Genomic DNA, 16,690 nt, shown 5'->3' on the forward strand with positions numbered 1-16,690 from the left:
TACACCCCGATGTAAAAGACCCAGAAATAATAATTCCAAACTTTGCAATACCCAGAAGAGATAGACCTAAATAAAATGGGGGTGGGATAGCACTTCTACATACCTCTACACTTAACATCACACCCTACACCAGTAATATACCCATCTTTTCCAGTGCTGAGGTAGTAATCTCTTTTTTGAACCTCAACATAGCAAAAATATTTTGCATAATAGTATATATATCCCACCAGGTAGCACTATACCAGTGTCGGAAAATATTTTATCCGCGACATCCCAAACAATAAACCTCAAAACAATAATCTTAGGAGACGTAAATACAGACTGGCAAACCACAGCTTCCAACTCCTCCACAAACAGTATAAATATGTATGTTTTTTCTCAGCTTATCAATACTCCAAAAAAATAAAGGAATGATCTTACCTGCCAATCCACCCTAGACGGGATCCTGATATCCCACCCTAACAATTACTCCTCTTGTGCTACACTGTCTAGCTCCCTCAGTGATTATCTGCCAGCTTATTCACTTAGAACAAACTCCCAACAACTAAGAGTACACACTGTAAAATTAGTTATGAACTCAAACTAATTTTTATTAGCATAAATTCAACAATCTCCTACATGGTAGACTGGACACCCCTTAAACAACTACCCCTTAATGATGCTGTGCTATACTTTAATAATACCTTCCTTCACATACTTAATACCCTAGCTCCCACTCGTATGAAAAAAATCAAAAAGAACTCAGTGCCCTGGCTTTCTAAGGAATGTAACCATCTGATGAAGCAAAGCAACCTAGTCTGGAAAACCTGGAAACTAAACAAAGATGAACAAAATCATGTCAACTTCAAAACACTACATAACAAAGTGACAAAACTAATCAACAGAGATAAGATATCATATTATTCCCAGCTTCAACTCCAACATAAAATCAACCCTAATACATTTTTGCACTCCATATCTTTGCTATTTAACTGTGGAACAAATAGAGAGCACACCCTATCACCTGATACCCCTCCATCACAAATAGCCTAAAACTTAAACAAGCACTTCATAAAATCAATATCAGACCTACTAACACCCCTAATGCTGGACCCCCACGCCCTTCAACCTATTCAGACCCCAATCCCAGACCATCAACTACTTCTAACCCTGTCATTAATAACCCCACTACACAACAAAATGTCATACAAACCCCATTCTCATTTCAGCCCATATCCACTAACACCATTAAGAAACTGCTACAAAGACTAAAACCCTGCTCTACCTCAGCTGATAATCTTCCACCACACTACCTCAAACTGGCTGCTAATTCAATCACCTACCCAATCAGTATCCTTATAAATAGGTCTTTATTTGAATCAGAAGCACCTACCATATGGAAAAAATCTCACATCACCCCCATCTACAAAGGAAGCAACTCTTTTGATTCATCCAATTTCTGCCCTATATTCATCTTGTAAACCATGTCCAAAATTCTTGAGAGAGATATCCATCAGCAGATAATGCAGTATATATTTCAAAACAATCTTTTAACCAAAACCCAACATGGATTCCGACATAGGCACAGTACACCTACAGCCCTATTATCTTTTACAGACACCGTGAACAAGGTCAGAGATGCAGGATGGTATACAGCCTCAGTGTTCCTTGATCTCTACAATGCCTTTGACACAGTATCTTACCCCTTACTACTGAACACACTGTCTAACTTAGGCTTCTCACATAACATAGTAAAATGGTTTCAGAGATACCTCAATGATTGTAAACAAGCAGTGAAAGGGTCCAACAAACTCTCACCCTTTCTCCACAACCTTCTGGAGTCCCCCAAGGCTCCATCTTAGAACCCCTACTCTTCAACATTTTCACAAACAACCTTCACACCGTCTCTCACCCTGGGACCCTCATTCAGTATGCTGATGATTCCACAATAATATGCACTGCTCAATCACTACCAGTACTACTTTTAAAAACTCAATTGTCCTTTACTGCAAACAACTCCAGGCTAAGAAATGCCCAGCTCTTTCTTAATCCAAAGAAGACAAAAACTAGTACTCTTTCATCCCAAAATCATCTCCCCGTTACTGAACTTTTTAACATCCTTTCATCTGACAACACTGTCATAGAAATAGTGCAGAAAAACAAACTTGTAGCAGTTATCATTGACAATAAACTTTTATTCAACCCCATATACACAGCAAAATATAAAGAAAACTCTTCAAAAACTGGGACTCTTAAACATTTCTTTACTGCAGCAGCCAAAATACCCTTGCAAAAACATTTTTACTTCCCTCCCTTCTTTATGGTGCCCCTATCCTAACTAACTTACAAACTTCTACCGTAAGCAAGATGGAATAGTGCTACAAGAAAGTTGCAAAGTTTGCCACAAACTTTAAATATCACACACACCACTGTAAACCACCCCTAGAATTAAACTGGCTTGGACTCCCTAGCCAACTTACCATTACTCAGCTATCCATCTTGGACAACCTTATTGTCAAGTCTACTGCCTGCCCTGCACTACCAAATCTAGTCACACCTTACATGCCAAATTGATCCCTATGATCAGAAGACAAAAATCTCTTAATATCTCAAAACCCACATGGAAACCAGTTCACTCTCTGTATTCATACTCTGTCTCTATACTTTGAAATTCACTACCTCTAGCTACCAGGTCCATGCCTGGCCTAACCCATTTCAAAGCCTCTTTAAAAAAATCATCTCAAAAATACATGAATCTGCTCCTACATAAAGCCTGCCTAATGCTTAGCTCTTCCTCTTCTTCCACATTAGCCTCATCCTCCTCTTCTGTCACATTTCAGTCCTTCATGGTCTGCAAGATCCTAAGGCTCTTCTGGTTCTATACTATATCTTTAAGCTACTGCTCAGGCTGTATTGCTTCTATTCTTTTTCACTGCCTCACTATATTTCTGCATCACTAACTTATGGCTATTATTTTCCTAACTGAAACTAACATTCTATTTTTTTTTTCGTGTACTATAGCAATCAATGTCACACATTGCATTACCTGTGTACTGTTTTTTGGACACTACAACATGTATGGTGGGAGTGACTATTATTGTCTATAATGTTTTAACTGTATAGAATCATCTAGATGTGTTGTATATTTTGTAACCTCTTGTAACATAGTTTGTTTTTTAAATTTATTTTTGTACACTATTTCTAATGTAATTTGTATTGTATTGCATTTTACTGTATTTGTATTGCACTGTATGTGGAGCTTTTGACTCCAGGCTTCTGCTGAAAACAGGTTCTGTACGCCCAGTCAGACCACCCCAGTAAACAAATGTCAAATAAATAAATAAATAAATAAATAAATGAAGTTCAGTGGTGATATTATGTGCTTATCCATGGATTCTAGAAATTCCAATCAGTTATAGAAGACAGAAGCGAGTATATGCAGTTGAGAGCATGAAGTTTGGTTATTCTGGATAGGGCATTTTCTGGCCTTTGTGGAGTATACAGGAGATTGGAGGTAATATAATGCAGTAAGTATGCAACATCACAATGGGTATTGGGGAACCTGACAACGGGTATTGTGGGGGCTCAGTGACATAAGAATGGACAGAGATGACTTTTATTTATTTATTTGACATTTATTTACTGGGAAAGTCTGTCTGGGTCAAATGCACCCATTTTCAGAGGAGGCCCAGGGAAAAAAGTTCCGAACTCACAGATAATTATGTACATCCATCCATACATATTACTATATCGTTAATTTAAAGTTGTATTAGTGGTTTAACTGCATATACAGAACAATACAGCCAAACAGTTTAACTTCATATACAGAGTTAATACATTTAAACATCCATGCAGGAACATACAAGTTATTTACTTCATTAAAACCGGAGATATGTATTTTACATTCTTACACAGGGTAATACATATTACTCTTCATTTCTTTTTTGTAATTTGACACTGGGATGTGTTGTTGAGCAGCCATTACATTATAATAGAAGAGGAAAAGCACTGTGGTGAGATAAAGGAAGAGTTTAAGGCGGAGATGGTTTTGGTAGTTGTGTCAGTCAGGTGGTAAAAATGTTATGGTTATGTTAGCCAAGAATAGATCGGCCAGGGTGGAAATGTCAAGGTTAAGTTAGCCAGGAGTAGACTAGGTGCATAACCAGGTATTATGTAGATGTTAAATGTAAAACATTTGTAGTCCAAACAATAGCAGGTAGTTCCAGTGTAAAAAACTATTCTTTATTCAACCACAGACATATAAGCGCTTTCACAGATAACTTTGGCTTCTTCAGTTACTTGACATTAGGTAGATGTTGTTTTAAGGAGGATTTGAAGGCATCCAGGTTAGTAACTGTTCTCTTACTCTCAACCTCTTAGAGCAATAAATCTGGACAAAGCGACAGATCAATACCGTTTATATTAAGTACAACTATTCAGTATTGAAAACTGGGGCCTCGGATCTTCATAAACTTTTTCAACTACTTAAAATATTTCCCGTACTGCAGCACTTCAATCCAAACAGACTTGTGGACCTCCAGAATGCCCCCCCCCCCCCCCATAACAGATCCGTGTTGGCATGTATGGGAGGAGGAACGCAATACTTGTGCCATCTTGTGGCATCTGCAGGTGAAGAACCCGTGTAGCTCCAACAAAGGCTGAAGGAAAAAAACTCAGTATATTAAACTTGTTGCTGCAGACTCGCGAAATAACTGAAGTATTGCAAGGTAATAAGTAAACACACAGGAAGAAGAAGCACCCAGCTTAAAATGGAAAGCAAATTCTACTAAAAGATAACTCCATTTGTAAGCATTATTAAAATCATCCCATGGAAGATCGGAATTTCTGCTAAAGGACGCATCTTAAAAACATGTGCATCAAAACTGAACGATCTGGATGAGAGAAAAAGAACACAATATCAAGTCAAGTGGGAATGCGTAGTCACGTTTTGGTAACCCTGATGGATTTTCACCTTTGGGCACTAACCATTTTATCTTTCAAAAACGTGAGAATTATTTTACTTTAGCAAAGCCCGTAATTTGACGGCATGCGCTTCGATTAGAAAATTAAAAAATTGCCCCCGTTTTCGGCCCCTTTGAAACAAAGGACCAGCATATATACGGCTCACGTAACAGTGACCATTTTGGTCCATATAGAGCGCTTAGGTTTGCCTTGTACTAGGCATGCTTAACCCTTTACGGTAACCTCTGGAGTACACAGCAGACAGCTTTCCCCGGCGTCAATATGCTGTCTCATTACTACGAAGCTTGCCTACCTAGTACTTCACAAGCTTAAGACTGCATCTTGACTTACGCCAGAGTCTCAACTCCGTTTTTTTTTCTCTTCATATTGCAAGCCAGGAAAGGAAATTGTATTACATTATGTAGTCCTGCCGTTATGTAAGCTTCGAGTTTGGAAGCCACAGTGTCACCTCCGTTACTCACGTGCAGTGGGATCAGAACCTGGGACCCTCAGCTCTGGAGCATTCACCGGACCTAAGTATTTAATGAAAGGCTGGAGCCCAGGGCCAAAGTACTGCTTGGCCGCTTGCAGCTCCCCCGCTCCATCTCCCCCTCTAGCGTTTGAACGCAGTTCAGCAGCGTGTGTGATCGTTTGCAGATGAAAGAACAGGGAAGCAGCAGCAGCAGTGGGTATCATTGCGGTTCAGGAAGCTTTGCAATCACCTAAAAATTAAAACGACGTTAAAACCTCAATGACGGGATAAAAGAAGACGCGGGAGAGAGAACAACAACAGTTCCTTACTAGACTGCATGCGTGTTTGGGTCTGCAGGAACATTCTTGTCTTTTATAAATGCTATTAGGTCCTGGCGATCAACAGTGAAGAGGAGCAGCAGGTAACTAGTACTTACAAGTTTTCATTTATCATTGCACACTTAAGAGCCTCCCTTAAGATGATACATCTGTATTGATTTCAAGAGATTAAATCTTACAAATTGATAGAGAAAAATGCTTGAATTAAAAAAAAGTGCAGTCTTTGGCATCCGGGAGTATTTTCCTTCTACCTACAGGCTTTTGGTCGGTTTAGTGTGCTGGTTTCCACATCATTTCCATCTTACATTAAATCGCCGAAACAAACTATGCCAAGTTTTCCAGCAATCCCAGCAAACTAGCATATTAGATATTACCTGAATCATCAAACTTTGTGATAACAAACTGAGCTTGCTCTATTTTGCTTAGACAGAGGATGTTGTTTGCTGTAATTGATGTGCCAAAGGTCCAGTACCATCTTCTTTCATGTTGTCTTTCACACTGCACTGCTTTATTACACTTTACAATAATTGTGTGGTATAGCTTAGGTGTAGTACAACGACAAATACAAACTGCTCAATTATGACATCTAATTTTAAGTCAAGCAGCCGTTTAGATCTTCAGTATGTCAGTACTGAAAAATAACAGCAAGTGCACATTGTGTTAAAATTTTGTTACAGTCTCCGATTTTGCCTTGGACCTGTCCATGGTACTTCCTAAATACTTTCAAGTGCTGCTTATTGTAGGGCCTATTACTGTAGCCCCTAATGTCTCAGTATGGTTCAGCTGAAGGAGGTGTATGTATGCAACGCTTTGTGACCCTTCTGGTACTGATACCCGAGTTTGGTGTAATTTAAGTTGAGGAGAATGCTCGTGTGTATGTATATATATATATATATATATATATATATGCATATATATATGTGTATATATATGTATATGTGTGTGTGTGTGTGTGCGCGCGCATGTGTTTGTATATATATATATATATATATATATATATATATATATATATATATACTTACGTTGCAGAACTATGGGATTCAGGAACAGCTTCTTCCCTAATGTTATTAGGCTGCTGAACTCTAATAACCACTATACTCCATGATGTCCAACCGAGTCAGTAGAAACTGTCTCAATTTGTGCAAGAACCTGGTTACCAGTCTCATCTAATACTTAGTGCAATATTCACCATGACTGTAACTTATAGGCCAACTAGGGCAGTAGCAATGCAGTAAAATATATCTTCTTTCAGTGCAATACATGTGAATTCATAAATTAAACATAGTGCAATACTGTACAGTCCATAGTGCAATACTCTAAAGTTCACAGAGCAATACTCAATGTCTCTTTCTGTGCAAGGATCAATGCAATATCTTAACCAAGTCCCTGTGCAGTACTAAAGTCTCATGCAAGTAAATGTTCAGTTCAAAAAGTGTTAAAATGTGTTTCTAATTATGTGCATTAGTCTGTGTACCTGCGTGCCTGTGATGTAATAGCCAGATGTTACATGTGTAAATGTCTGTGAAAATAGTCTATATGTTGTCTGCACATTGAGTCTGGAGATACGGAATTCCATTCAGTTTTTGCACTTGTGTGATTTCTGAATAACAATAAAGTTTACTTTGACTTTGACTTGCCTTTTTTGACTTTATACCTGCAAGCAATGACAAGTAGTTTGTAAACTGGTTGTTAGAAGTAATATTTTTCACTATTTATGATTGTTAAAGTTATGTACTAGGTACTTGCTTAATTAGGTAGGTGTGATAAGGAGTATGTTGTTACACAAAGTGCCCTCCTTCAGCACACTCACACACACACACACACACACACACACACACACACACACACACCATTTTATTAATGAACAGTAGAACTTTGGAGTGTATTATAGCTGTGATGCTTTTAAGCAATATATTATACACAGAACACTCTGTCTACACTCCAAAACCAAGGGGGTAAATTCCCCTCTAAAGAATACTTGAACATCTCTGTTAAACACTGTGCAAATGTTACATTACCCCACAGATGGCAGTGAAAAGCAGATTGCAATGCAAATGAAGTAACAGCTTTAAAAATGATTACACAACTTGCAGTACCACATAACTTTGTTCACATGCTTCTCTAGAGGTATAGACCCACAGAAAAGACTAGTTGTACACAAAATATTTGCATGCAGTGAATTAAACGTGGCAACATTCATACAGCACTGCAGAATTTCATTCTTGTGAAGCTGCAACATTCCTTGTGCTACCAGGCATACACGGCAATTAAAATTCTACAAAGCAACATGACTGGGTGTTTGATCACAGCTAGTTGATGTTTTCTCTAAATGGATGTCAAGAAATTCATCTCTTGGTCATAGCTCTCAATGTGAATTTGGTGGTATTCATTTCTCAAATGCATTGTAAAATGGCTATGGTAGGAGGCCCAAGCATAATTCTCTGTGTAAGGAGTAGTGATTAAGCAAGCAGTAATGCCAGAGAAGGCAGGTGTTGCAGTAAAATAATGGACTATCCAGGGTAGGTTGTGAGGCCTAACACCACAGGCTTCTGCTCTATGATTTTTCTCTAATGTCCACTTGGGAGAGCGTTATTGCAGTTAGAAAATGGGCAGCCTATGGATATGTATTTGATAAGTTTTTTTGTAACTGTTATTATCAAAGTAAAATTATGTATATGATTTAGATACAGAATAGTTATTTGGTCGCAACCCCTATAATACAAGGTGTATTTCAGTAGACAGAGAGTTATTAAATTTTTGTTGCATATGTAGTAGCATTCCCCCCATTTCTTGTTTGGCAGAGGCATACACGCATACATTTACACACATGCACCCACAAAGACACATACACACACACACACACACACTCACATACACACACGCACACGCACACGCACACGCACACACACACACACACACACACACACACACACACACACACACACACACATACACAAAGTCATACTCAGATCCACAAACTCATTGGCTCATACAAATACAGATACTTAGACATACACATGTCCACACATACAGAAATACAAAGATATGCAAGATGAACATACATGTACACAGACACATACACACACACACACACACACACACACACACACACACACACACAAACAAATAGACAAATGTGAAATGCATGCACAAACACACAGAGACACGCATGCACAAACACCCACACACAAAGAGATATGGATACACAACAGAGATATACACATACACACATACACACACACACACACACACACACACACACACACACAAACAAATACGTACATTCATATACAAAGACACACTCATAATCTTGCTCACATAGTCAGCGCTTATTTATTAAAGCATTTTTTTTTCATAAAATAATTATTGTTTTATGTTAAAGAATTAAACAGTGGAAACAACGGGTATTTAAATGCTTCAGACTTATAACAGATAGTATGTAAAGTATGAGTATTTAATAGATACTTAGGCTGTATCATTGATTATTGAGGAGAGAGCAGTAAAAAGAAAAAGTATCCCCCATGGAGTTCAACTTCATCACGATGAAAACAGATGATCCCAATATTGAATTAGCAATTTAAAGAAAAATGTACCAGAATTATTTTTTCTACTGTTAAATATTGATTTTCAAGCCAGGATTAGGTGTTGTTATTTTTCAGTGGGTTCTCCCTGTACATTGGTTCACCCTTTTGGAACTCTGAGTAACTGATGAGGTTTTATCATTTTATAAGCCATTTCCCAATACTGTACATATTCACAACAGCATAAAAGAGCATTTACGCTCAAGGCTGAAGTATAGCTACAATGAATATACTGAAAACTGGGGATGTTTCATTATTACATCTTATTCAGTGCAATACTTTTGTATCAGTTTCAGTGGTTTATTTTAAATAGTTAAATTGCTTGAAGTGCTCCCGATTTTTCTGTTTAATATTACAACAGCCAATAGATTTTCTTTTTTGCAATTTCACAATTGATACGGATCACACTTTTTTCTGATGCATTTAAAGAACTGAAGATTTAATAATGTTGTTAAATCATATTTCCAATAGTCAGTTTGAATAGATTGGTGGATCAATTCTGTAAGATACAAAAACATCATGGGAGGGTACAGGTACTTCATGTTTTACTAACTATAGGGGGTTTCAGTGTTTCATAACACAGGCACAGCCAAAGTTCTAGAACTAGAGCCCCCCCATGATTAAATAAATTAATTACTCACAACGCTGGTTTGTCAGTACTATACAGTGGTATTATTTAAATGTCAACTACCTGAAGATTCAGCTGCACAAAAAAATGTTTAAATGTTCAGGTCTTCAAATCCACACATATAAACATTTTTTGTGCATGGGGGGTGTTGGGGGATAGGGAGCAGACCACCCCTTATAACTCCAAAATTACACAACCATAGAGAAAAGGCGTGAAGTTTACACATAGTAAATTATTCCCTGCAGTCACATAAAAATATACTAACAGTGATTTTCTATGAAAAAAAATTTTGACCCTTAAGTTCATCATCACTGATTGAAAATCAAAGAGTTAAAACCTCCTCCAGGTGACACTTAGGAAAGAGTATGGTAATTGTCTAAACTAATAAAAGTGAGGAGAGATGGCTTTTGGATGTTCTGTGCATGTATCTGCCCATTAATGTCTCAGCATAGTGACAGTACATTATTTAGATACAAATTATGCCACTTCTAGTCTGACTACTACAATTTACGTGTACGGCAAAAATTGAATTGTAGTAGTGAATTGAATGAAATTGTTTAACAGTATCTTTGTTTTACTGTTAATGTATTCTAGTTATTTAATTTCAAGGGATTGTTCAAAATTTAACGCTACATTTAAGGTTTATTTCATTATCTAGCAGTGATTTCAGATGTTGGCTATGTACTTGTTTTTCTTGGCAGCCACACTGATTATTTACTTTTTTTTTATTAATCCTGTCCTTCTGCTAGTCTCAGTAGGACTCAATGTTGTTTACCTCCTGAATGGAGTACAGTGAAGTATTTAGGATGCAAAACTTTCGCTTTACATAACCGACATTTTATATGAGCCCATTAGCTAAGAGGCACGTGGCTGTTGGTGTTGTGCTATAAATGCTTGTCCCATCCAAGAAAAATGTTCAGTGCTCCCAGAAACATACTAACACATATGTAACACTTATGTACATGTTCAGACATGTATGAGGAAGCATGCATTCTGCTAACCACATTCTTATAATAGATAAACTGATACAAACATAATACGTAGAACCACACTCTGGATCCTGGCATTCATCTATTAAATAAAACCATGGCCATGTACAGACACAACAGCTGACAATAAGGTCAGCCCATGTGAGTAAAATTAGTTTCAGGCCTATCAGTTAAAAAAAAAAAATCAGTGAGAGAGATAGAAACAAAATGACACAGTAGAATTTTAATTTAATAATTTATTTTGTAATATTTTTATTTGTTAGTCATTTAAATTAGCTTGCCTGGCCCCAACATTGTAAATATCACTCAGGCTATAACTTCTTGCCACCATAAATGGTAATTATATGCAGTTGACTAGGTTAGTCACTCTTTCTTTTTAAAAAGTTACAGTAAAATGTAAAACTAGAGGTCTAAATGAGGATTTAAGACCACAACAGAGTGCTTTTGGATGTGTATGTCTGTGTGAGTAAGAGACAAACCAATGAAATGAGTATGCCAAGAAACAATTTAAGTTAAGCAGTTGGGGACACACAATGATCTAGATATTAAAAACAAAACAAGGGAGTATCTCCTATCTTTCTTCATACAAATGATTGATGTTCATTGATATTTCTGAATTACTGATACATAGAATTATTTTGCGCATAGTCACTGTGTGTGTAACTCTTCTTCATACCTAGACATCTGCATCAGCATAAACCCCCTTTTTTTCATTTTGTAGATGTAGCCGGGGTGTCACATCAGCTATGACTGTCAGCCAGAGCCAATGGTCACACCTTCGGGTGGCTAGCCTAGTCACCTGCATATAATTACTTGTGATCTCTGCATCAAGGAGTAATATAAATATTTACCAAAGTGATATGTTCAGAATGCTTTCTGCTTGCATTCACTTTGTACAAAGCAATCCAGTGTGATTTCCCCATGACAAGTTGCTGTTTATTGATCATTTAAGGGAAAGTATTGATACAGAGAGATTCACATTACAAAGGCATTATCTAAAAGCAATGCATTTTGAACTTTCCTTTTAAAACGTTAATTTTCTCACCTTAACAAAATTTATGCAATATTATTTTTGTGTAAATGCAGTCAGAGAGGGTTTTTTCTTATCAATATGCCTCCTTTTTTTTTCCACCCCCAAATTAATACGTACAAAGTTCATGGTTACTTAAAAATTAGGGAAGACTGAAAACTTAAAAATTGCACTTCCATCTTGACTCAAAAGTTATTTTGTTCTAATGTGCACAAGCAAGTTCATTCCCAAAAATTTGTGACGAGAAGACACAGAGCTGCCGATTGTATGATGCAATCCTGACGTTTTACTGAGAGCACAAGGGGATGATGTATGCATTGTTATTTGGGTGACAAAATGTCTTGCAAACAATAACTTTGGAACAGAAATGAGTTATCAAAGATCACACCCATGGTTAGGCATGGTACGTTAGTTTTGGCTACACAAGAAAAGATGATTGATGCAGTGAAGCTACAAGAAATGATTTATAGACAATTATTTTGGCATACAATTCTGATATCTAAAACAGCATTAGCAGGGATGAAAGATAAAGAAAGTAATTTTACCAGAACATGATTCTTACAGTAAAACTTAAGAATGCCGCGATAAGGTGTGTAAAGTGATTTCAGTGTAAAATACAGACATGACAAGAGCAATACCAGCATTTCTGTATAATCAAGAATCTAATTAAGGGATTTTGCATGGAAATTGCTATTGCAATGTAACTTTGTGTAGCAGGAAAGCAGGACACTGGTTCAGCCAACAACTGTGTGATGTTAGCTGTCTGATGGTAAAGTGTTTATAAACCACATGGGTGTAAGAATGATTGCTGTACTTATGGGGAAAGTCTAGTTTTCTCTAGTTGCACTGACTTCACAGTGTCCAAGGAATAAAGACCCTTGGGGTTTGGAGTCAACCGTCAAACAGCTTTATGTGAATGCCATTTTAGAGTGATTGTTTCAATAAAGTGCCTGTCTTTTTGTGCACTTGCATTTGATGCAGGGATCAGTCTAAATTATATGCAGCTACCTAGGCTATCAACCCGATGATGTGAAAATTAGCTCTAGGCGATGGTCACTTTTGGTATGACATCCCTGTCACCATGTACAAAATGTGACAAAGAGGGCATGTAGAACAATTACATATAGTGATTTGTGTTAAAAAGCACACATATTGTAGTTTTTGGCTTAAAAATAACTTACAGGGTAGTCTGAACTAAAACACTGAAGTAACTGCTTGTGAAACTATTTACACAGAGTTGCAGAATTATTATAAAATTCTAGTTAGTGAATGTAATGCAAGTGAAAGAATCAAGAAGCACATCCATATTACTCAGAGGGATTTGAATATACAATAATTTCACAGACCCTTAGCATGAAAATAATATAAACAAATCAAACTGAATATGAGAATGAATCGTCTATGAATATGAGAATGAATTGTCTATGAATATGAGAATGAATTGTCTATGAATATGACAATGAATTGTCTATGAATATGAGAATGAATTGTCTATGAATATGAGAATGAATTGTCTATGAATATGAGAATGAACTGTCTATGAATATGACAATGAATTGTCTATGAATATGACAATGAATTGTCTATGAATATGAGAATGAATTGTCTATGAATATGAGAATGAACTGTCTATGAATATGAGAATGAATTGTCTATGAATATGAGACTGAACTGTCTATGAATATGACAACAAATTATCTATGAATATGAGAATGAATTGTCTATGAATATGAGAATGAACTGTCTATGAATATGACAACAAATTGTCTATGAATATGAGAATGAATTGTCTATGAATATGAGAATGAATTGTCTATGAATATGAGAATGAATTGTCTATGAATATGAGAATGAATTGTCTATGAATATGAGAATGAACTGTCTATGAATATGAGAATGAATTGTCTATGAATATGAGAATGAACTGTCTATGAATATGACAACAAATTGTCTATGAATATGAGAATGACTTGTCTATGAATATGAGAATGAACTGTCTATGAATATGAGAATGAATTGTCTATGAATATGACAATGAATTGTCTATGAATATGACAATGAACTGTCTATGAATATGAGAATGAATTGTCTATGAATATGAGAATGAATTGTCTATGAATATGAGAATGAACTGTCTATGAATATGAGAATGAATTGTCTATGAATATGAGAATGAACTGTCTATGAATATGAGAATGAATTGTCTATGAATATGAGAATGAACTGTCTATGAATATGACAACAAATTGTCTATGAATATGAGAATGAATTGTCTATGAATATGAGAATGAACTGTCTATGAATATGAGAATGAATTGTCTATGAATATGACAATGAATTGTCTATGAATATGAGAATGAACTGTCTATGAATATGAGAATGAATTGTCTATGAATATGAGAATGAACTGTCTATGAATATGAGAATGAATTGTCTATGAATATGAGAATGCACTGTCTATGAATATGACAATGAACTGTCTATGAATATGAGAATAAATTGTCTATGAATATGAGAATGAATTGTCTATGAATATGAGAATGAACTGTCTATGAATATGAGAATGAATTGTCTATGAATATGAGAATGAACTGTCTACGGATATGAGAATGAACTGTCTATGAATATGAGAATGAATTGTCTATGAATATGAGAATGAACTGTCTACGGATATGAGAATGAACTGTCTATGAATATGACAACAAATTGTCTATGAATATGAGAATGAACTGTCTATGACTATGAGAATGAATTGTCTATGAATATGAGAATGAATTGTCTATGAATATGAGAATGAACTGTCTATGAATATGACAATGAACTGTCTATGAATATGACAATGAACTGTCTACGAATATGAGAATGAACTGTCTATGAATATGACAACAAATTATCTATGAATATGAGAATGAATTGTCTATGAATATGAGAATGAATTGTCTATGAATATGACAATGAATCGTCTATGAATATGACAATGAACTGTCTATGAATATGACAATGAATTGTCTATTGATGAAAAGCCCTTACCATAGTGTGGTATCACCATTATATAAGCTGACTAGAAAACATGATGCAATAATAGGAACAAAGAAGAACTTACACAATTGTAAGATATGCTTATAAAACAAGACAGTTTGATGCTGCTCCAGAAGAACTGGAAAATTTATATTGAAAAAATAGATCTTTATTGATAAGTTTAATAGGCACAGTGCATCCGGTCTCAGCATTACTGTGTACATAGGCAACAAAACACATGGATTGTTTCACATCATAATGTAGGCAGACTGTGGAGCCTTTGCACAGCCTTTTAGACCCATGCATTTTATAACTGTTGAACGAAGCAGATTTCATACTAAGAGCCAATGGTAACATGAAAGTATATTTGTCTGTTTGTTGGACCTTGTGCATGCTTCCAATTCAAGGACAGAGGATGGGAGGCACTAAGAAACAAATTTGTGTGTTGCATTAGTGATATGAGTGTATGGACAAGGAGATGGCCAGCTGAAGGTTAGTGCTGTCCATATGGTTAGCTGCAAAAGATATAACTAGTGTACAGCAATACATGGTCAAGTGCACTGTTAATAAAATGTCCATTAAGCTGATAGAGAAGTAAACATGTTTCTATTCTGGCCCTTTTTCATATGATAACACTGATTGTCAGTTCAGTGGTTAGACATCTACGTATTATTCATAAAAAGGTCACAGTGAGAGCACATGTGCAAACAGTTAGGTAACACCAAGTGTGAAAACATAAAATACATTGAGAGCACATGCGCAAACAGTTGGTTAACCCAAAGTGTGAAAACATAAAAATAAACAGAAGGTACTTGATATGTCATTAGCCTGTACAGACAGTAAAACTGATTAAGCAGAAGTTAGAAATGATGTAAAAGCTGGATAAAATGAGGTACTGTGTTTAGAATTATATAACTCCAGGACATGCTGGAGGGACAGATTCATAACCCAGAGGCTCCCTTCACTCTGGAATAAAATCCCAGTCCAGGTTAGGCAGAGTCCCACATTGACTCTCTTCAAGAGGAATCTTGATGAGTGGATGGGAGATCGTAAGTTTACCCCGGCTATCACTTCTGTGTCACTGTTAGGCAGAGGCACAGTAAACTAACCTCAAAAAAAGGCATAGCAAAATTGGGTGGCGAAAGCCAAACACACTCTGGCTAGGCTTATAAATGCCTTAGGGCAGATAGCCTAGTATGAACCTATGAACCTATGAACCTATAATATGACAGAAAATACCATAAATTATGCCTGAGGTTGCAAGGATGGAGCCATAAATGAAGTTGACCACAAGCAGCATTATCCTGTGAGATGCCAGTGCTCAAAGTATTCCATTAAAGAAATCCAAGATGACATTAAATGTCCCTATTGGTGAGGAAGTGGGACCCTGCAGGCGAAGTTTAGATATTTGTATTGCCTTCTAGTAGAACACAGATGCTAGGCCTATCCTATGTAAATGGTGGGAACTTGTGACTGGAAGGGAATGAGTACAGGAAACTGACTTGAAAGAATATTTTTTAAACTATTAAGAAACTAATTATAGCAGCAATGCAGTGTTAATGAAGCCACAGCAGATAATCTGTTACAGCTGTTAGCAGAACCAAGAAGGATGTCTGTTGCAGAAACAGGAGCTTTAAAATGGAGAATGGCCAGAAGTGAAGCTGAACTAAATGCGAGATCCATATTCTACTGT

At 36.4% G+C, this 16,690-nt stretch overlaps 1 protein-coding gene across 1 annotated transcript in view; it reads left to right on the forward strand.

Annotated features, from left to right (window-relative positions):
* The first annotated feature begins 4,616 nt into the window (after positions 1-4,616).
* Positions 4,617-16,690, forward strand: part of VWC2 (von Willebrand factor C domain containing 2) — a 1,325,667-nt gene continuing 1,313,593 nt past the window's right edge. Inside the window, exon 1 of the mRNA XM_044065089.1 lies at positions 4,617-5,834. The gene's annotated coding sequence lies outside the window, so the exon portion shown is untranslated. The remainder of the gene's footprint in view (positions 5,835-16,690) is intronic.

This window comes from Protopterus annectens, chromosome 3.part0 (assembly GCF_019279795.1).
Source record: "Protopterus annectens isolate FY-2018-M chromosome 3.part0, PAN1.0, whole genome shotgun sequence".
Classification (NCBI taxonomy): Eukaryota; Metazoa; Chordata; order Ceratodontiformes; family Protopteridae; genus Protopterus; species Protopterus annectens.